Here is a 22,399-nt window from a genome sequence, read left to right as displayed (position 1 = left end):
AATGACAATAAAAGTTGACTTGACTTGAGTTCAAATTCATCATCTGTAGTGGGGAGAGGGGAGGGATTGGGATTCAGCAACCAGATGACTAACCTCGGTCTTGGATTGTCAGTCTTATAACCTAGCCACTACACAAAGATGAACACATAAACTCTTGAAATCACTTGTGTTTGTTACGCGGTCTGAAGCTGTGTGTTAGTGTGTGTTCACTTTGTATAAGAGCTTGACAATGCAGTTAATAAACCTATTCATGCTTCTGCGCCCTACTTTCATTCTGTTTGCTCACCTGATATATTGCTTTGTAAAATCCTGACTATTCTGGGCTTTAAGCAGCAAGTAACAAAGTCAAGCCCCCAACCTGTGTAAGCACATTCAACAACAGCCTCCAAACTTGGTGTTCCCAGAGTTTGATGTGAGCAGTGAGCTCTGGGAAACAGCATTCCCTGATGAGTGGCATGGAACAGACCTGTGTTGTGAATCTGGATTGCTCAAGAGTCACATCGTGCCCACTCTCCAGTGTCAGCAGTTGGGGAATTGTCAGTTTTTCTAAAATCCAGATTGCCTCTTCCCATTAAATTTTTTCCATCACTTTAACCTGTGATCTCTAGTTCAAGGCTACGGTATCCTGAGACAAGTTTACTCTTCCTAATTTTGGAAATCTCTAGTATCTTTTCAGCCTCCTTTTTAATGAGAAGAGACCCATCCTGTCCAGTCTCTCCTTGTAATTACAGCTTTCTGTACACAATGATCTAACCAATTTTTTACTACATGACAACCCAACAGTATTATACCCAATGAAGACAAGCATACTATATGCCATTTTTTGTCAACCTATCCACCTGTGTTATCATTTTCAAGGACCTATGTACTTGCAACTCAATGTCTCTCAGTACATTAATGTTCCCAAGTTCTGTGCCATTCACCCCAGAATTTGGCCTTCCAAAGTACATCACTTTATACTTGTCTGAATTTCATCTGCCACTGTTTCATCCGACTTTCCAGCTCATTTATGTCCCATAGATTTGTCTAAGAGACAAACACTTATGCTTTTACTCTGCTACTTTTCATGTCATTTGCAAGATGTATCCTCTGTATTTTTATCCAAGTTATTCATAGTCATAGTAGTACTGTGCCACATGGCACACTACTTAGTGACTTCCAATCAGAAAACAGCCATCCATTACTACCCCCTGTTTCCCATCACCACGCTAAATTTGGATCCAGTTCACCAAAATGCCCTGTCTTCCGTGTGCTTTAAATTTCTGAGCAGTCTACCATGCGAGACCTTGTCACAAACTTTAATGGCCCCCTTATACTCCACTACTTACTGCTCTCCTTCATAAGTGTTTTAGTTATCTCCAGAAAATACTTAAGTAAAATTTGTAAGACGAATTCCCCTGCAGAAAACCAGCTGTTCTTCAAGAACATCATGACCACTGGTGGGGTAGATCTGGAGGAGATGGTAAACCTGGGATGTGCTTTAACAAAAAAGATCAAGGAGCAGCCCACAAGACATGAATCAGTGTTAGGATGATATGCTGCATTCCACAGGTAGGGGCAGAAATGGGCTCTCAAGTCCGCTCTGGTACTCAATACATCATGGCTGACCTTCTACCTCAATACCTTTTTTCATGGCCCATCTCCAAAAGAGGCAGCTAATAGAAACATAGAAAACCTACAGCCCAGTACAGGCCCTTCGACCCACAAAGTTGTGCTGAACATGTTCCTACCTTAGAAATTACTAGGGTTACCTATAAGCCTCTATTTTTCTAAGCTCCATGTACCTATCCAAAATTCTCTTAAAAGACCCTATTGTATCCGCCTCCACCACCGTTGTCGGCAGCCCATTCCATGCACTCACCACTCCCTGCTTAAAAAAAACCTACCTTTGACATCTCCTCTGTACCTACTCCCAAGCACCTTAAACCTGTGCCCTCTCATGCTAGCCATTTCAGCCCTGGGAAAAAGACTGACAATCCACACGATCAATGCCTGTCATCACCTTATACACCTCTATCAGGTCACCTGTCATCCTCTATCGCTCCAAGGAGAAAAGGCTGAATTCACTCAACCTATTCTCACAAGGCATGCTCCCCAATCCAGGCAACATCCTTGTAAATCTCCTCTGCACCCTTTCTATGGCTTCCACATCCTTTCTGTAGTGAGGCGACCAGAACTGAGCACAGCACTCCAAGTGGGGTCTGACCAGGGTCCTATATAGCTGCAACATTACTTCTCGGCTCCTAAATTCAAACCCCCATCAGTGGTGGGGAAAATGCTATAGTCAGTTATCAAAGATGTGATAACAGCATATTTGGAAAGAGGTGAAATCATCGGACAAAGTCAGCATGGATTTGTGAAAGGAAAATCATGTCTGACGAATCATAGAATTTTTTGAAGATGTAACTAGTAGAGTGGATAGGGGAGAGCCAGTGGATGTGGTATATTTAGATTTTCTAAAGGCTTTTGAGAAGGTCCCACACAGGAGATCAGTGTGCAAACTTAAAGCACATGGTATTGGGGGTATGGTATTGATGTGGATAGAGAATTAGTCGGCAGACAGGAAGCAAATAGTGGGAGTAAACGGGGCCTTTTCAGAATGGCAGGCAGTGACTAGTGGGGTACCGCAAGGCTCAGTGCTGGGACCCCAGTTGTTTACAATACATGTTAATGATTTAGATGAGGGAATTAAATGCAGCATCTCCAAGTTTGCGGTTGACACGAAGCTGGGCGGCGGTGTTAGCTGTGAGGAGGATGCAGGGTGACTTGGATAGGTTAGGTGAGTGGGCAAATTCATGGCAGATGCAATTTAATGTGGATAAATGTGAGGTTATCCACTTTGGTGGCAAGAGCAGAAAAACATTATTATCTGAACGGTGGCCGATTAGGAAAAGGGGAGGTGCAATGAGTCCTGGGTGTCATTGTACACCAGTCATTGAAAGTGGGCATGCAGGTACAGCAGGCGGTGAAAAAGGCAAATGGTATGTTGGCATTCATAGCAAAAGGATTGGAGTACAGGAGCAGGGAGGTTCTACTGCAGTTGTACAAGGCCTTGGTGAGACGGCACCTAGAGTATTGTGTGCAGTTTTGGTCCCCTAATCTGAGGAAAGACATTCTTGCCATAGAGGGAGTACAGAGAAGGTTCACCAGATTGATTCCTGGGATGGCAGGACTTTCATATGAAGAAAGACTGGATCGACTAGGCTTATACTCACTAGAATTTAGAAGATTGAGGGGGGATCTTATTGAAACATATAAAATTTTAAAGGGATTGGACAGGCTAGATGCAGGAAGATTGTTTCCGATGTTGGGTAAATCCAGAATGAGGGGTCACAGTTTAAGAATAAAGGGGAAAGCCTTTTAGGACCAAGATGAGGAAAAACTTCTTCACACAGAGAGTGGTGAATCTGTGGAATTCTCTGCCACAGGAAACAGTTGAGGCCGGTTCATTGGCTATATTTAAGAGGAAGTTAGATATGGCCCTTGTGGCGAAAGGGATCGGGGGCATGGAGAGAAAGGAGGTACAGGGTTCTGAGTTGGATGATCAGCCATGATCATACTGAATGGCGGTGCAGGCTCGAAGGGCCGAATGGCCTACTCCTGCACCTATTTTCTATGTTTCTATTCCATGAAAATGGAGAGCTCCCAATTTGAAATTCCCAGGGATGTGAGAAATGTGCTCGCCAAGATTGAGAAAGAAAGGGGGAAGGAATTGGAATTGCTTTTTATTGACACATGTACTCAGGTACAGTAAAAAGCTTTCTTTTGCATGCCATCCCTACAGGTCATCTCATTACATCAGTACATCGACGTAATGCAACTTGGACCAGATGGGCTACAGGCCAGAGTCCTGAGAGGTAACGGATGCATTTGTCATGACCTTTCAAGAATGGTCCATGGTCCCAGAGGACTAGAAGATTGCAAATGTTACTTCACTCTTTAATAAGGGAAGAAGGCAAACGAAAGGAAATTATAGGCAGTGGATGTCATTTACTTAGATTTTCGGAAGACAGTTGATAAAGTGCCACACATGAGGCTGCTTATTAAGATAAAATCTTATGGGATTACTGGAAAGATACCAGCATGGATAGTGGAATGGCTGACAGGGGGCAATGACTTGGTATAAAGGAGGCCTTTTCTGGTTGGCTGCCAGTGACTAGCGCTGTTCCTTAGGGGGTCAGTATTGGGACCACTACTATTCACGTTGTTTGTCAGTGATTTAGATAATGGAATTTAAAGGAAGGAAGCTCTTAACTCGAGTGGAGTCATTGAAATGCCATCATGACATTGGTTTGTTTTTAAGTAAGCTTATTTTTACAAGGCCGAGTTGCTAGCTCGACGCTCAACCCAGCACAGATGGAAAGCTTGCAAGGGAGGAAGCCTTCGCTCCAAAGTCCGGCGGTGTTGCCACTACACCACCAGCTGGCCTGATGGAATTTATGGCTTTGTGGCAAAGTTTGCGGATGATACGAAGATAGGTGGAGGGGTAGGCAATTTGGAAGAATGGGCAAAAAAGATGGAATATAGTGTTGGGAAATGTGTGATAATGCACTTTGGTAAAATTAACAATAGTGCAGACTATTATCTAAATGAAAAACATCAGAGGTACAGAGGGACTTAGGAGTCCTCATGCAAGACTCCCAGAAGGTTAATTTACAGGTTGAATTTGTGTAGGCAAATACAACGTTGGCATTTATTTCAAAGGGAATAGAATATAAAAACAAGGAGATAATGCTGAGGCTTTATAAGACACTAGTCAGGCCACGCTTGGAGTATTGCCAACAGTTTTGGGCCCCTTATCTCAGAAAGGATGTTTAGTCATTGGGAGTCCAAAGGAGGTTCACAAAGATGATTCCAGGTAATGAAGGGGTTAACATATGAGGAACGTTTGGCAGCTTTGGGCCTGTACTGACTGGAATTTAGAGGAATGCAGGGGAATCTCCTTGAAACCTACTGAATGTTGAAAGGTCGATATAGGGTTGATGTTTCCTCTGGTGGAGTATCCAGAACTAGAGGGCACAACCTCAAAATTGAAGGGTGACCTTTTAGAATGGAGGTAGGGAGGAAATTTTTTAGTCAGAGAGTAGTGAATCTGTGGGATGCTTTACTAAAGACAGCGGTGGAATCCAAGTCCGTGGGTATATTTAAGGCAGAAGTCAATAGTTTCCTGATCGGTCAGGGCATCAAAGGACATGACGAGAAGGCAGGTGTATGGGGTTGGGTGGGATCTGGGATCAGCCACGATGGAATGGCAGAGCAGAGTTGAAGGGCTGAATAGCCTAATTCCATTTTATGGTCTTCTGGTCTACAAGAAGACAATGGAATGGAATGCAGAATATTATGCTACCCATGGAAAGGGTGCAGAGGAGATTTACAAGGTTGTTGCCTGGATTGGGGAGCATGCCCTATGAGAATAGGTTAAGTGAACTTGGCCTTTTCTCCTTGGAGTGACGGAGGATGAGAGGTGACCTGATACAGGTGTATAAGGTGATGAGAGGCATTGATCGTGTGGATAGTCAGAGACTTTTTCCCAGGGCTGAAATGGCTAGCACGAGAGAGCACAGTTTTAATGTTTGGAAGTAGGTACAGAGGAGATGTTGGGTAAGTTTTTTTTAACGCAGAGAGATGTGATGGTGTGGAATGGGCTGCTGGTGGCGGTGGTGGAGGCGGAAATAATAGGATCTTTTAAGAGACGACTCGATGGCTACGTGGAGCTGGAAAAATAGAGGGTTATGGGTAAAGCCTAGGTAGTTCTAAGGTAGGGACATGTTCAGCAGAGCTTTTGTGTTGTATGTCTTCTACGTTCTATGTTTTCTAGCTATAGAGGAAGTCCAGTGAAGGCAGACAGGAAGGTGCAAACACATAATGAAGTTGACTGTGAGGAGAAGAGTCTGCCTAGACATATTAGAGGACTATTAAACAGTCTTGTAACAGCAGGATAGAGCTGTCCTTGAACTTTCAGTCTTTTTTATCTACTGACTGATGGGAGGAAAAGAGAACGTGTCCAGTGTGGGTGGGGTTTTTGATTATGTTAGGGGCTTTACCAAAGCAATGAGAAATATAGAAACAGTCCATAAAGAGGAAGCTAGTTTGCACAGCGCTGAGCTAGTTATGTCCACAGCTTTGCAGTTTCTTGTAGCTTAGCTAACTGTTAGCCATACCAACCTGTGATTCATCTGGATAGGATTTTTCTATGGTACATCGATAAAAATTGTTAAGAAACAAAGGGAATATGCCAAATTTCTTCAGCCTCCTGAGGAAGTCGAGGCCCTGGCGCATTTTTTTTGTCCACGGTATCTTCGTGGTTGGACCAGGACAGGCTATTGGAGATGTTCACTGAAGCTCTCAACCCCCTCAGTCTCGGCACTATCGATGTGAAGAGGACCTTGTACACCACTCTTCTTTCTGAAGTTAATGACCAATTCTTTTGCTGTTACTGAGGGAATGGTGTTGTCATTGTACACCATGAGGTTCTCTTTGCATCTCATTGTTATTTGAGTCCTGGCCCACCTTGTGGCTACAGAAGTAGCGCTCAAGGGTGTGATAAAGACTACGTCAGTGTTGTTTTATTACTAGAAAGTTGTGCAGCTCATATGAGGTCAGGAGCAGATAGTGGTGTAGGCAGTAAAGTTTAGTGTAGAAGAGAGATTGAGCAGGGGCAGTATAGAAATTGTTGTAAAGGGGGTGCAGAAGCAGGATGTGGGTGTGAGAACACAAATGCTTGTAACTGGCAGAGCAGGTAGGAAAGTGGTGAAACTCTTCCAGTCTCTCCCTGTAATTGTCCTTCTTCCTAGGAAAGTGGTTAAGAAGGCAGGTTGAATTTTGGACTTTGCCAATAGTGGCGTAAAGAATAAAAGCAAAATGGTAAAACAGTGATCATGCCTCAGCTGGAATATTGAATTCAATTCTGGTTACGTCATTAGAGAAAAGACATGAAGGCTCTGCGGAGAGTCCAGAGGAGAATGATGCACATTGTTCCTAGGAAGAAGGAAGACTTCCAGACTTCCCATCACTCTGAATTTTTTTCCCCTCTTTTTATACAATTATCTACAATCAGCTACTGACTGTCCGCTCTGTTCATACCCATTACTTTACACCTCTTAAATCTCCCCTTGACTTCACTGAAGAGAATAGTCATGATTTGGTGAAACTCTTCCGGTCCATCCCTATAAAATGGAGGACTGGACAGAGTGAATGGGAAGATCTCTACCCTTGTCAGATATAGAACACAACTCCTTTATAAGTTTTAGAGGGGAGTTGAAGGAAGCTTTTCTCACTTGAATATTAATGGGGCTGTGGGACTTGTCATAAGTGCAATGAAGGTCCTTCCCTTTTCTGGCTGCTGTGGGCTCAATGAGCTAAATGGATTCCTCATGATTTGGTGATACTCTTCCCTTTCTCCTGGTGCATGAACTGTATGCCAGCATTTGTCAAATATGATTGAGATCTTTGAGGACGTAACTATCAAAACAGTGATGAAAACAGAGTGGTAGACATGGTTTACATGGACTTCAAAAAGGCTTTTGACCAGGTCCTCCATGATTGGCTGGTCCAAGAGGTTGAGATAGAAGCAGGTTTGTGAACTAAATCCAAAGTTGATTTTTGGTGATATGAGGTAAGAAGGTACTGTTTGGAGGGCATTCTTCTAATGAGAAATCTATAAGGAGTGGTTTTCCACAACAATCTATGACTTTTGTTGTTTGTAATATGTTGTATATAAATGATAGTTGAAAACGTGGGTGGTCTGATTAGTTAATCTGAAATGATACAGAAATTAATGGAGCTGTGGATATTGAAGAGGTTTCTGTAAGGATACATAGAAAGTTGGATGATTTAATTATAGATGGAATTTAATCCCAACAATTAGAGGTAAACAATGAATTATTGGAGAAACTCAGCAGGATTTATGCAGGGAAATGTACAGTGACATTTTGGGTCAAGTCCTTTCATCTGGACTGAAACATTGAGGGAAAACAGTATAAAGAGGAGAAGGGGAAGGCAAAATCTGGCAAATAAGTGGAACCCGTTGAGGAGGATGATAAGCAGATGGAGGAGGGAAGAGTAGAAACAGAGCTGCAGGTAATGAATGTGAAATGAAGGTGGAGCATGTATCCAGGTAAGGGGGATGGGGAGGATAGTGAGTGAGAGAAGTGGACGAGTGGGTGATGAGCAGATGTAGTATGTAGAGGCAGGGGAAAGTAGCAGGGTAATGGGAGCTGGGCGTTGGGCAGGTGAAAGAACAACTAGATAGAAGTGAGTTGATGCATATTAGGAAGTTAAATTCTGACAGAACATCGAGTAAATTGCAGAGACCTAAGAGGGATCTTGGGTTGCATTCTTAACCCACTGAAAGAGGCAAGACAATGAAGAAGGCACTTTGTATGCCTAACTTCATTGCTGAGGCTTTGAGTATAAGAGTTGCGATGTCATTTTGCAGCTTTTCATAAGTTAGACCATACTTGAAGTATTGCATACAGCTTTGGCCAATGCATTAACTGGAGAGATGTGGTAACAAAGTGCAGAAGAGATCCAGCTGGATGTTGCCTAGAATGGAGGGCTGAATCTATCACAGGAGAATAAACAGATAGGCTAGATTTGCTTTTACTGCAATGTAGAAGGCTGACTTTATAGAAAAATATGAAATTATGTGGGGAATAAATAGAATAGATAGTCAGAATCTTTTCTTATGTTAGGGGTATCCATGGTTAAGGTGAGAGGAGAGAAATTTGAAGGAGCTCTAATGCTTACATTTTTCTAGCTCTTGGGGATTTATCCAGACCTATCTTTTTCCATATTTACTTTGAGATTATTAGCTTTGTAGACTGGTGACTAATCAACACAGAGGGATTCATTAGGAAGGGTGAATAAAAATAATGCAAGTACAAGCAGAGTGGCCATTCTTTTGAATGTGCCAGTCTTTCGGCTCATTAGGCTTGGTCAAACTAAAGCGTCTGGCAACTTATACATTTTGTTCTTATTTTTTTCATTCCTTGTCTGATGGGACATAGTAGTGTAATGAGAATGGCTTCAGGGACAGTGTTTTGTACTGTGTTTGTGATGTGGGAAGTCTGGATCTGCAGTCTCCCAGATAAACACATCTGCACCAGGTGCACTGAGCTGACCTTCAACTCATATGGGAGAATGCAGAGCTGATAGAGAGGAGTTACAGGGAGGTAGTCTCCCCTTGACTGCAGGAGACAGGTAACTGGGTAACTGTCAGGAGAAGGAAGGGAAATGCACAGTCAGTGCAGAGAACACCTGTGGTCGTTCTCCTGAATAACAAGTATACAACTTTAGATACTGTTGAGGGGAAGACCTGCTGGGGGGAGTCAGTCTGACCGGGTCTCTGGCACTGAGTCTGGAGCTGTGGCTCAGAAGAGCAGAGAGGTGAAGAGGACTGCAGTGTTGATAAGAGATTCCTTAGAGGAACAGAGATGAGGTTCTGTGGGTGTGACAGAGACACCCAGATGGTATGTCGCCTCCCTGGTGCCAGGATCAGGGTTGTCCTGGATCATGTCCATGGCATTCACAAGGGTGAGGGTGAGCAGCCAGAATTCTTGGTGCAAATGGTGCAAATGTAGTTAGACAAGGTGAGGAGGTCCTGAAGAGAGATTTCAAAGAGAGGTGGAAAGCTGAAAAACAGGATCTCCAGGGTAGTAATCTCTGGATTGCTGCCTGTGCCACGAGCTAGTGAAGGTAACAATAGGATAACCTGGCAGGTGAATGTGTGGCTGAGGAACTAGTGGAGGGGGCAGGGATTTAGATTTATGGATCGTTGAGATATCTTCTGGGGAAGGTATGACCTGTACAAAAGGGATGGTTACACATAAACCTGAAGGTGCCCAGTATCATTGCGGGCAGGTTGCTGGAGTTGTTCGGGAGGGTTTAAACCAATTTGGCAGGAGGATGGGAACCAGAGTGATAGTGCTGAAGATGAGGTGAGGTGGTTGGGTTACAAACAATGGGAATGTGTAGTGAGGCTCCTTGTAGGGAGAAGCTGATGACAGGGCAAAATTGCAGTCAACAGGAAGTGTTGCAAAGTAAAAGGCAGGCAAAAGTGAAAAGGGTGAATACTGGACTGGAGGTCTTATATTTGAATGTGTGCAGTATACAGAATAAGATAGATGCACAGTTACAGATTGGCATGTATGATGCTGTAAACATCACTGAATCATGGGGTGGCATGGCTCTGATGGTCAAAAATGAAATCACATCATTAGAAAGAGGTGACATAGGTTCAGAAGGTGTTGAAATGTTGTTGATAGAGGAAAGGCATTGCTAAAGGAAGGTTAAAAAGATCCCAATAGGAGTTGTAAACAGACACCCAAACAGTCATAAGGGTGTGGTGTACAAATTACAATGGGAAATAGAAAATGCATGCCAAAAGTGCAATGCTACAAAAGTCCTGGGGGATTTCAAAGTGCAGGTTGGTGCTGGATCCCAAGAGGAGGGATTTCTCGAATGCCTGCAAGATGGCTGTTTGGAGCAGCTCATAGTTGAGCCTGCTAAGCGACCAACTATTCTGGATGGGGTGTTGTGCAATGAACCGGAATTGATGAGAGAGATTAAGGTAGAAGAACTGTGGCGAGAATGACAGCCCGGCAGCATAGGCTAATTCCTGGGAGCAATTCACAAGGCACAGGGTATACACAACCCAAGAATACCAAAGAGAGGGCATACAACAGAGCAAAAATTAATGGGAAGTTAGAGGACTGGGACACCTTTAAAAACTAACAGAAGACAACCAAACTAAGTCATTATGAAGAAGAAGATGGAATACGAATGTAAGCAATCTAATAGACAGTAGGTGCAGGAGTAGGCCATTCGGCCCTTCTAGCCAGCACCGCCATTCACGGTGATCATGGCTGATCATACACAATCAGTACCCCGTTCCTGCCCTCTCCCCATATCCCCTGACCCCGCTATCTATAAGAGCTCTATCTAACTCTCTCTTGAAAGCATCCAGACACTTGGCCTCCACTGCCTTCTGGGGCAGAGCATTCCACATATCCACCACTCTCTGGGTGAAAAAAGTTTTTCCGCATCTCTGTTCTAAATGGCCTACCCCTTATTCTTAAACTGTGGCCTCTAGTTCTGGACTCACCCATCAGCGGGAACATGCTTCCTGCCTCCAGCGTGTCCAATCCCTTAATAATCTTATATGTTTCAATCAGATCCTCTCTCATCCTTCTAAATTCCAGTGTATACAAGCCCAGTCGCTCCAATCTTACAACATATGACAGTCCTGCCATTCCGGGAATTAACCTTGGGAATTAACTGGGAATTATGTTCAAAAGTGTATCAAAAATTATTTCAGATGCATAAAGTATAAAAGAGGTGATATCAGACCACTGGAAAATGACGCTGGAGAGGTAGTAATAGGGAAAAGGAAATGGCAGATGAACTGAATAAGTATTTTGCTTCAGTCTTCACTGTGGAAAACACCAATAGCATGGTGGAAGTTCCAGAGTGTCAGAGGTCAGAAGTGTGAAGTTGCCATTACTAGGGGAAAAAGTTTTTGGGAAACTAAAAAGTCTGAAGGTAGATTAATCACCTGAACCAGATGGTGTACACCCAGAGTTCTGAAAAAAGGTGGCTGAAGAGATCCTGGAGGCATTAATAATGATCTTTCAATGGTTGTGGAAGAATGGAAAATTGCAAACGTCACTCCACTCTTCAAGAAGGAAGAGAGACAGAACAAAGGAAATTATAGTAATACACATAAAATGCAGGAGGAACTCAGCAGGCCAGGCAGCATCTATGGAAATGATTACAGTCGACTTTTCGGGCCGAGACTCTTCAGGACTGGAGGAAAAAAAGATGAATAGAGTTAAAAGAAATGTATTTAAAAATTGCTTCCACTGTCTCTTGACAAAGAGTTTAATGACAATCATCATTTTGACTTAAGTGGGCAACTACTTATTTTCACACATTACTATTGTACATTGTGACATGAGCACCTAAACAGCGTTTGTCATGAATCTCTTTGTCAAGGGGCAGTGGAAGCAATCTTTAAATATTTTCCTTTTAACTCTGCTCCTCATCTTTCCAGCATCTGCAGATTTTCTCTTGTTTGTGAAAGGAAATTATAGACCAGATAGTCTGATCTTAGTGTTTGGGAAGATCTTGGAGTTGATCGTCATGGATGTGGCTTTGGGATACTTGGAGGCACTTGATAAAATCGGCTGTAGTGAGCATGGTTTCCTCGAGGGAAAATTTTGTCCGACAAATCTGTTGGAATTCTGGAAAAGTAGCAATCAGGACAGTCAAGGGGGAATTGGTTGTGACAAGGTTACACACATGAGGCTGCTTAACAAGTTAAGAGACCATGGAATTACAGGGAAGATAATAGCATGGTAAAAGCAGTAGCTGTTTGGCAGGAGACAAAGAATGGGAATAAAGGGAGCAGGTTGTCTCATAATGACTAGTGGTGTTTCACAGTGGTCTCTGCTGGGACCAGCTCTTTTTACATTATATGTCAATGACTTGGATGATGGAACTGACGGCTTTGTGGCCAGGCTTGCAGAAATTATGAAGATAAGTAGAGGAGCAGATAGTTTTGTGGAAGTAGAGAGGTTGCAGAAGGACAGACAGAATAGGAGAATGGGCAAAGAAGTGGCAGATGGAATATAGTCTTGGGAAATGTATGGTCATTCACTTTGTTAGAAGAAATAAAAGGGTAGACTGTTCAGTAATGGAGAGAAAATTCAAAACTCAGAGCTGCAAAGGGATTCCGTGGTTTAATTTGCAGGTTGAGTCTATAGTGAGGAAAGCAAATGCGATGTTAGCATTCATTCCAAGAGGACTAGAATATAAAAGCAAGGATGTGAGGTTAAGGCTTTATAAAGCACAGGTGAGGCCTCACTTGGAGTATTGTGATTAGTTTTGGGCCCCTTGTCTTGGAAAGGATGTGCTGAAACTGGAGAGGATTCAAAGAATATTCACAAAAATGATCCCAGGATTGAATGGTTTGTTATAAGAAGAGCATTTGATGCCTCTGGGCCTGTACTCTCTGGAATTCAGAAGAATGAGGAGTGACCTCATTGAAAACTATCGAATGGTGAAAGGTCTTGATAGAGTGGATGTGGAGAGAATATTTCCTATTGGGGGAGAGTGTAAGAGCAGAGGACTCAGCTAAGTACAGAGGAGTGTTGTTTCAGAATGGAGAGGAGGACGAATTTCTTTAGCCAGAGAGTGGTGAATCTGTGGAATCCACTACCACAGGCAGCTGTGGCGGTCAAGTCCTTATGAATACTTAAGGCAATGGTTGATATATTCTTGGTTGGTCAAGGCATGAAGGGATGCAGGAGATTGGGGCTGAGAGGAATAATGCATCAGCCTTAGACCACCTGGACAATACAAACACCTATGTCAGGATACTGTTCATCGACTGTAGCTCAGCATTTAACACCATCATTCCCACAATCCTGATTGAGAAGTTACAGAACCTGGACCTCTATACTTTCCTTTGCAATTGAATCCTTTACTTCCTAACGGAAAGACCCCAATCTGTGCAGATTGGTAATAAAGCTGATGATCAACACTGGTGCACCTCAGGGGTGTCTACTCTCTCTATACCCATGACTGTGTGGCTGGCATAGCTCAAATATTATCTATAAATTTGTTGATGATACAACCATTGTTGGTAAAATCTCAGATGGTGATGAGAGGGCGTACAGGAGTGAGACATGCCAACAAGTGGAGTGGTGTCGCAGCAACAACCTTGCACTCAATGTCAGTAAGACGAAAGAGATAATTGTTGACTTCAGAAAGGGGAAACGAAGGAACACATACCAATCCTCATCGAGGGATCAGAAGTGGAGAGAGTGAGCAGTTTCAGGTTTCTGGATGCCAAGATCTCTGAAGACCTAACCTGGTCCCAACATATCAATGCAGCTAGACAGTGAAAAGGCAGTGGCTATACTTCATTAGGAGATTGAAGAGATTTGGTATGTCAACAAAAACACTCAAAAACTTCTATAGAGCATTCTGACAGGCTGCATCACTGTTTGGTATGGTGGCGGGGCGCGGGGAGGCTACTACGCAGGACCGAAAGAAGCTGCAGTGGGTTGTAAATCTAATCAGCTCAATCTTGGGTACTAGCCTAAAAGATACCCAGGACATCTTCAAGGAGCAGAATCTCAGAAAGGCAGTGTCCATTATTGAGGACCTCCAGCATCCAGGGCGAGGTATATGGGGTGTCTAGGGAGGGGTAGTACTCCTGGTGGGGGGCCTGCCATGCCCTTTATCAGGACAGCTCGTCCATCTTTGGTCCCCTCCTGGTGCTCAGCTCTCACCTGTGGCTCCAAGTAGCTGTAACACGCACAGTGGCCACACCCCAGTAAACCGTCTCGGCAGACAGGCCTAACCAGGTGAGGGAAGCCGACGAGTCTTTGACCCCCGGTGAGGTAGGGGATCTGTCTGTCCCAGTGTGTGAAGTCTGGCCCTGGCAGATGGAGCGGAGGAGACTGATTAATGGTCCAACGGTCAAGAAGGCAGGCCAGCAGGAGTTGTGGAGCACGAAGAGCACGACAATGCATTTAGACGTCCTGGTCATCCACTGCAGGAGCCGGTGATCTCTTTAAACTCACCTGGCAGTAGGCAAACCAAACCACTGCTGTAACCTGTCGTGTACATGATTTCCCAATGTGTCAGAGAGGTGTGGAGGAAAATCATCCCCCAACTGGAAATTCCAGATGCGACCTAACGACGACAAGCACCCAGGGAGTGCCCTTTTCTCACTGTTGTCATCAGGTAGGAGGTACAGAAGCCTGAAGGCACACACTCAGCAATTCAGGAACAGCTTCTTCCCCTCTGCCATCTGATTCCTAAATGGACATTGAACCCTTGAACACTACCTCATTTTTGAAAATACAAAAGGGACTTCCAGGCATGCAGAAGTTTAAAATAATGTCTTTATTTACCCTTCTGGAAATACCGGAACACAAGCGTATCGGCTTACCAAACATGCTGCGGGGTCGTTCTCGAATACTCTATCCCATGCGCACTGCCGTCCCCCAAAACCTCTCAGCTGCCCCCAAGTGCCTGTATAAGCTTTGCTCTTCGTGACCGTCAATTAACCTACTAAAATATTACCATTGCTAGTGCAACTGAACATTAATCAAATTCTAATAAACAAAATAACAAACTAAAACAATAAAAATAATATAACCATATAAGAAAATTAGGGGGGGGGGGTGGTATCCAGTGTCCATTAATATGCTCCACCTTACTATAGGTCCCACACTCTCCCCTTCAAAATGAATGTCGTCCCAACATTATAGAATTCCAAGGGTACTCATGTCTTCTACTGGTGAGTTATAGTGGTAGGTTATAAAGGAGTCAGTCTTTCGAGATGCTCTCTGTACAGCAACAGTCTTCGACATGACATACATCTCCCTCTTTATGTCAAGTGTCAGCAACCGGCCTCACTGGCCAGATGATGTCTCAAGTGCTACTCCGCTGCTTGTGCGGGCTATGTATCTCAGACTGAAGGCTTTAACCCTATGTCTACCCCCATAACCCAATACACAGACCCACATGTGCTACTGTAAGCCTCACACCTGTTCCAGTGTCCTATATATCAGTGGCCTGTGTTCAACTGATGGTTGGCCTAATATGTTATATGTGAGTATTCTGGGTGGGTTTCTTTGTCGGAAAGGATACTTTCTTATGGGAGTTGACCGCTGCTCAAAATTCAGCTTCTTCTGGAACTCTGCAAGTCTCGTTGGTAAACCTTCTGTATTTTTACCATCTTGGTCAGTATTAGCTGAGGTTTGAAAGTGGCTCAAAGAATCCAGTTCCTTACACAATGCATCCGTTATTTCTCTTTCTTTATCCAATTCCTTCCTCAGCAGCTGAGCATTAGTCAAAAGGATCCCCTTCTGTTGAAGAAAACTGTATACCTGTTGCTTTTCCTCCTCAAGATGATCCTTTAGTTTCTGGTTTTCTGTGATGATTATCTCAGCATCTGTTCCTTTTCCTTCTAATGTCTGGATGTGTTCCCTCAGCTTCCGAAGCTCACTCTGCAGCAAAGACGATGTTTTCTCTTCTTGTTCCAGAGACTCCTTCATACGCTGGTTTTCCTTGGCAAGCATTTGCTGCTGTGACTCAGCAGAAAGTTTCTCATCCACAGTTTGCTTTAAACAAGTTTCCAAGTTTTGTCCTTGTGACTGAAGCTCTGCTTGTTTGTCTCTCAGTTGTTGATTCTCTTTTCTCATATTATCTATCTGTTCTGTCAGTGCAAGTAGCATGTCAGGATCTTCCTTTTCGTCTTCCAAAAACTCCTCAGTTCCAGTCCTATTGTCTACATTTGCCTCTTGATCCTTTTGACACTGAGGGAGATCATCCTTTACATCATTCAATTCATCTTCATGAATTTTTTTTACCATCTTCTGCTGTCCTTGTATTTGAATTGTTCCATAAAAGTGCCCAAATCCCATGCTGAAAGCAATAACCAATGCAAGTAAAATGCATTTATTCAGAGTGGTATTGAACCGGTGTTGCTGCCACTGCTGCTGTTCACCATCTGTCCCTTGGTTTTTCTTCTGATTTGGTAGATATTGTTTCGAATATGTCGTCTCCTCGGATTAGGGCTGGCTTTGCCACTGGTATCATCACTATTTGATTCAACAATGCTTCCTTCAATTGCAGATACAGTTTCAGGAGGGGCAAAGGTATGCTGACTGCTGGAGGGCGAACCTTTAAGTTCAATTCATCATCATTTATGTTTCCTGCTTCTGCTTCTTCAGTTGCTTCTTGATTAATTATGGTCCAACCACAGGATGATTCACTATCGCTGGAATTTTCCAACATCTTCAAGCTCAGGTAACTGCCAGCTGCCTGCCGGTGATGGCCACCTCTCTGCACTATGTTGATCAACTCATTTGCTTTTTTGCAGTCAACGGAAAAAGCATCTCTCACCGCAGCAGGTGTAACTTCTGTATGCTGCTCCATTCTATTCATCACTAGCTGCTCAATTACTTTATAGCCGATGATCGGTGGCTCTGCTACTCCTGGCTTATTGGAGACAAGCACCGGCACAAGCAGCTCTGGTGTTGGGCCCCTATTTGATCCCAACTTGAACTTCAGCTCAACCCATCCTGCAAAGGGTATGGGTGTCTGGTTTGCTGCTTTGCCCACAAGTTTCTCGTTCTCACCCAGGAGCTCATCCATATTCGGTACCCCTATGTGTGGAAAACAGGACTCTCTCCGCTTTTCATTGATAATGGTGATCTGTGAGCCAGTATCCCATAGTGCTTGTGTTGCTACTCCCTCAAAGAAACAATCCACCATGCACTTCTTCCCGATGAGAGCTGTCAGCTTGGCTTGGTGACGTAAAGAAAGATGACTGGCATAGGTAGCACCCACCATCCGTTGTTCAGCCTTCCCAATTTTCTCTAACTCCGCCTCCAGCTGCCTGATTCCCTCGCAAAGAAGCTCATGCACCTTGTCATCTGGCCCAGCTGGTCTTGGAGCTGATGATTCTGGGATTGTGACAGGCCGGATTGTCACATTGCCGTCAGATTTCCCTGCCAGCCTTCTTTGTCCTTAACAGCCTCTTGAAAGGTGCCCTGTCTGCCCACACTTGAAACAGTGTTCACACTGGGCATCTGTTCCCTGCTCCTGACATGCTTTACATCCTCTCCTAAGACTCATTCTGACTTGGCCAGTGGGTCCTTGAGAGTTAGCTATGCTTTTCCTTTTTTCAGCCATGTCTTCTCTCAGCAGCCTGACTGTTTCATAAAGCTCTGTGTCTCTTGAACTAGCTACAACAGGTGCTTTACGGCTCTTAAACTTCACAACTTCATCTGACTGCTCTAGAACCCCCACTCTGGCTTTGGCTGCACCCTCACTCTGCTGACTGCTCTAGAACCCCCACTCTGGCTTCGGCTGCACCCTCACTCTGCTGACTGCTCTAGAACCCCCACTCTGGCTTTGGCTGCACCCTCACTCTGCTGACTGCTCTAGAACCCCCACTCTGGCTTTGGCTGCACCCTCACTCTGCTGACTGCTCTAGAACCCCCACTCTGGCTTCGGCTGCACCCTCACTCTGCTGACTGCTCTAGAACCCCCACTCTGGCTTCGGCTGCACCCTCACTCTGCTGACTGCTCTAGAACCCCCACTCTGGCTTCGGCTGCACCCTCACTCTGCTGACTGCTCTAGAACCCCCACTCTGGCTTCGGCTGCACCCTCACTCTGCTGACTGCTCTAGAACCCCCACTCTGGCTTCGGCTGCACCCTCACTCTGCTGACTGCTCTAGAACCCCCACTCTGGCTTCGGCTGCACCCTCACTCTGCTGACTGCTCTAGAACCCCCACTCTGGCTTTGGCTGCACCCTCACTCTGCTGACTGCTCTAGAACCCCCACTCTGGCTTTGGCTGCACCCTCACTCTGCTGACTGCTCTAGAACCCCCACTCTGGCTTTGGCTGCACCCTCACTCTGCTGACTGCTCTAGAACCCCCACTCTGGCTTTGGCTGCACCCTCACTCTGCTGACTGCTCTAGAACCCCCACTCTGGCTTTGGCTGCACCCTCACTCTGCTGACTGCTCTAGAACCCCCACTCTGGCTTCAGCTGCACCCTCACTCTGCTGACTGCTCTAGAACCCCCACTCTGGCTTCGGCTGACTGCTCTGCTTTTCTGTCTAATTCATTTACTTTTGGGACTCTGCTGCTTGTGTTCTTTCTTTGCTTGGACTGTCTTTCTGATCCAACACTGGCTGCTTCGTTCATCCTGTCGATGAGTATTTCATCTGTCACTCTATGATCGTCGAGATAAGGCTTAAGCTGAAACTTGATATGGTCACTTGACAGCCCAGTACTAACTGACCTCAAGAATCTCTTCTGGATGAGCTTGGGACTGTACTGCTCATCTGACCCTACTTCGTTTGAAGCGAGTAACAGCCTCTCTTTTAACTCAATTGCTCTAAAGAGGAAATTTTGGGGAGACTCACGACTGTCTTGTGTTATGTTTACCAATCTGTGATATAAATCTATAGAGCTCTCCTCGTTGAAAGGTCCCTTTAATATTGTCTTTAGTCGAGGAAGGGCCAGGTCACTTTTTATCTCGAGCATATCACAAATACTCAAACCTGGACTGATTAACTTGATCACTGCTTCCATGACCTCGGCCTCACTGTGTCCCCTACTCAGGCCTCTGTCAATCTGATCCATCAAGTTTGTGTATGAGAGTTTGTCCTTCTGTCCCTTTTCCCCAATCTGACCCCAGATCTTGAATTCTCTCCTTGTCGCTTCCGGGAGCTGGTTTGCAGCTGTAGGCAACACATTTTGTGGAGCTGAAGCTTGACTTAAAGATGCACTGTTCACTCTTTCATTCAGCCTCCTAACTACATCCTGCGGAGCTTGACTGTTTAGCTGGAGCTTTAAGTATTTTTCTGCCAAGCTCATTTCTTCAGCTGTTCTCTGGCTGGTTTGTGCTGTGTTGTCTACTTTTTTTCCATTACTAGTGTTTCCAGTATTTCCTCTCATTTGCTCAACTGATTCCATCATTGTCCTTAGATAGTTCATAACCTCCTCCCCTTCGTCCTTTATTACATTGTCTATAGATTCAGTAATTAGTCTAATTAACATTCACCTTGTGGTAACATTTTCACATGGGATATTAGCTTCCACACACAACTCTTTGAGCTGATCCAGTTGCAAAAGCCATAGTCTCTGAGACAAGGCCTCTGCCAACTCCTCCGAATCCATTATGTGTGATTTAGCCACGCCCCGAAGCTGTGCGCTCCCGCTGTCAATCAACAGCAATCTGTGTCCTCATTGTTGCCACACTGAGCGTGACGTTAATAATCCCAGCGGTGCCTCCAATATTTGTTGCACACTTGGACACAAAAGGGACTTCCAGACGCATGGAACTTTAAAATAATGTCTTTATTTATCCTTCTGGAAATACTGGACCACAAGCGCATCGGCTTACCAAACATGCTGCGGGGTCGTTCTCGAATACTCTATCCCATGCGCACTGCCGTCCCCCAAAACCTCTCAGCTGCCCCCAAGTGCCTGTATAACCTTTGCTCCTCATGACCGTCAATTAACCTACTAAAATATTACCATTGCTAGTGCAACTGAACATTAATCAAATTCTAATAAACAAAATAACAAACTAAAGCAATAAAAATAATATAATCATCATATAAGAAAATTAAGGGGATATCCAGTGTCCATTAATATGCTCCACCTTACTATAGGTCCCACATGTTTTTTTTGCACAATTTTGATCTATTCAGTATGCTTATACTGTAAATTGATTACTTATTTATTACGATTTTTTTCTTCTTTTTTATGTATTGTATTGAACTGCTGCTGCTAAGTTAACAAATTTCTCAACACATGCCAGATAATAAACTTGGTTCTGATTCTGATTCAGAAGAATGAGGAGTGAGCTCATTGAAAGCTGTTGAATGGTGAAAGGCCTTGATAGAGTGGATGTGGAGAGGATGTTTCCTGTTGGGGGAGAGTCTGTAAGATCAGACAGCTTCAGAATAGAGGGGCATTAGTTTAGAACAGAGATTAGGAGGAATTTCTTTACCAGAAGGTGGTGAATTGGTGGAATTCTTGGCCACAGGCAGCTGTGGAAACCAAATCCTTTTGTATATTTAAAGCAGAAGTTAATAGATTCTTGATTAATCAGGGTATGAAGGGATATGGGGAGAAGGCAGGAGATTGGGGCTGAGAGAAAAATGCCATGATGAAATGGCAGAGCAGACTCGATGAGTCAAATAACCTAATTCTACTATATTTTTGTGATCTTATAATTAACCAAGTTTCAAGTGCTGCTTACTTTTGGGAAGCTCATGGGCTCCTGAAAAATTTGACTGATGTTCAAGTCACCTGTACTGTCTCAGGAATTCCCCTTGCCAATGACTTTCTGAGGCTCCAGGATTAGTCTGCCTCGTTCATTGATAGTGGTAGATCAGGCAGTCTGGATCTCCATTGTGACTCCAGGATTAGTCTGCCTCGTTCATTGATCGTGGTAGATCAGGCAGTCTGGATCTCCATTGTGACTCCAGGATTAGTCTGCCTCGTTCATTGATAGTGGTAGATCAGGCAGTCTGGATCTTCATTGTGACTCCAGGATTAGTCTGCCTCGTTCATTGATCGTGGTAGATCAGGCAGTCTGGATCTCATTGTGACTCCAGGATTAGTCTGCCTCGTTCATTGATAGTGGTAGATCAGGCAGTCTGGATCTCATTGTGACTCCAGGATTAGTCTGCCTCGTTCATTGATCGTAGTAGATCAGGCAGTCTGGATCTCCATTGTGACTCCAGGATTAGTCTGCCTCGTTCATTGATCGTGGTAGATCAGGCAGTCTGGATCTCCATTGTGACTCCAGGATTAGTCTGCCTCGTTCATTGATAGTGGTAGATCAGGCAGTCTGGATCTTCATTGTGACTCCAGGATTAGTCTGCCTCGTTCATTGATCGTGGTAGATCAGGCAGTCTGGATCTCATTGTGACTCCAGGATTAGTCTGCCTCGTTCATTGATAGTGGTAGATCAGGCAGTCTGGATCTCATTGTGACTCCAGGATTAGTCTGCCTCGTTCATTGATCGTAGTAGATCAGGCAGTCTGGATCTCATTGTGACTCCAGGATTAGTCTGCCTGGTTCATTGATAGTGGTAGATCAGGCAGTCTGGATCTCCATTGTGACTCCAGGATTAGTCTGCCTCGTTCATTGATAGTGGTAGATCAGGCAGTCTGGATCTCCATTGTGACTCCAGGATTAGTCTGCCTCGTTCAGTGGTAGATCAGGCAGTCTGAATCTCATTGTGACTCCAGGATTAGTCTGCCTCGTTCATTGATAGTGGTAGATCAGGCAGTCTGGATCTCAATGTGACTCCAGGATTACTCTGCCCCGTTCATTGATAGTGGTAGATCAGGCTGTCTGGATCTCATTGTGACTCCAGGATTAGTCTGCCTGGTTCATTGATAGTGGTAGATCAGGCAGTCTGGATCTCCATTGTGACTCCAGGATTAGTCTGCCTCGTTCATTGATAGTGGTAGATCAGGCAGTCTGGATCTCCATTGTGACTCCAGGATTAGTCTGCCTTGTTCAGTGGTAGATCAGGCAGTCTGAATCTCATTGTGACTCCAGGATTAGTCTGCCTCGTTCATTGATAGTGGTAGATCAGGCAGTCTGGATCTCCATTGTGACTCCAGGATTACTCTGCCCCGGTCACTGACTGGCAATGGAGTGTGGAAAGCTGACCCCAGGTCATGGTTGGATTGGAAGTTACCCATCAGCGCAATGATGTTTTTTGTTTGATAGGAATCAGCATTTACATGCAGTGAGCAGCCTAGCAACTTGTGGTTACCATGCAACAGCTAGCCCTGCAACACTTGTTGTTATGGAAACAGAGTCTGGACACAGTGTATT

General features: G+C 44.5%; 1 protein-coding gene and 1 pseudogene across 1 annotated transcript in view; one reads left to right on the top strand and one right to left on the bottom strand.

Annotated features, from left to right (window-relative positions):
* The window catches only part of LOC132405280 (Kv channel-interacting protein 1-like), a 320,304-nt gene that overhangs the window by 16,860 nt on the left and 281,045 nt on the right, over positions 1-22,399 (top strand). The gene's annotated exons all lie outside the window — the stretch shown is intronic.
* LOC132405719 (cell cycle progression protein 1-like) lies at positions 15,209-17,373 on the bottom strand (annotated as a pseudogene).

This window comes from Hypanus sabinus, chromosome 15 (assembly GCF_030144855.1).
Source record: "Hypanus sabinus isolate sHypSab1 chromosome 15, sHypSab1.hap1, whole genome shotgun sequence".
NCBI classification, from domain to species: Eukaryota; Metazoa; Chordata; class Chondrichthyes; order Myliobatiformes; family Dasyatidae; genus Hypanus; species Hypanus sabinus.
This window is presented reverse-complemented; position numbering and strand designations above follow the sequence as displayed.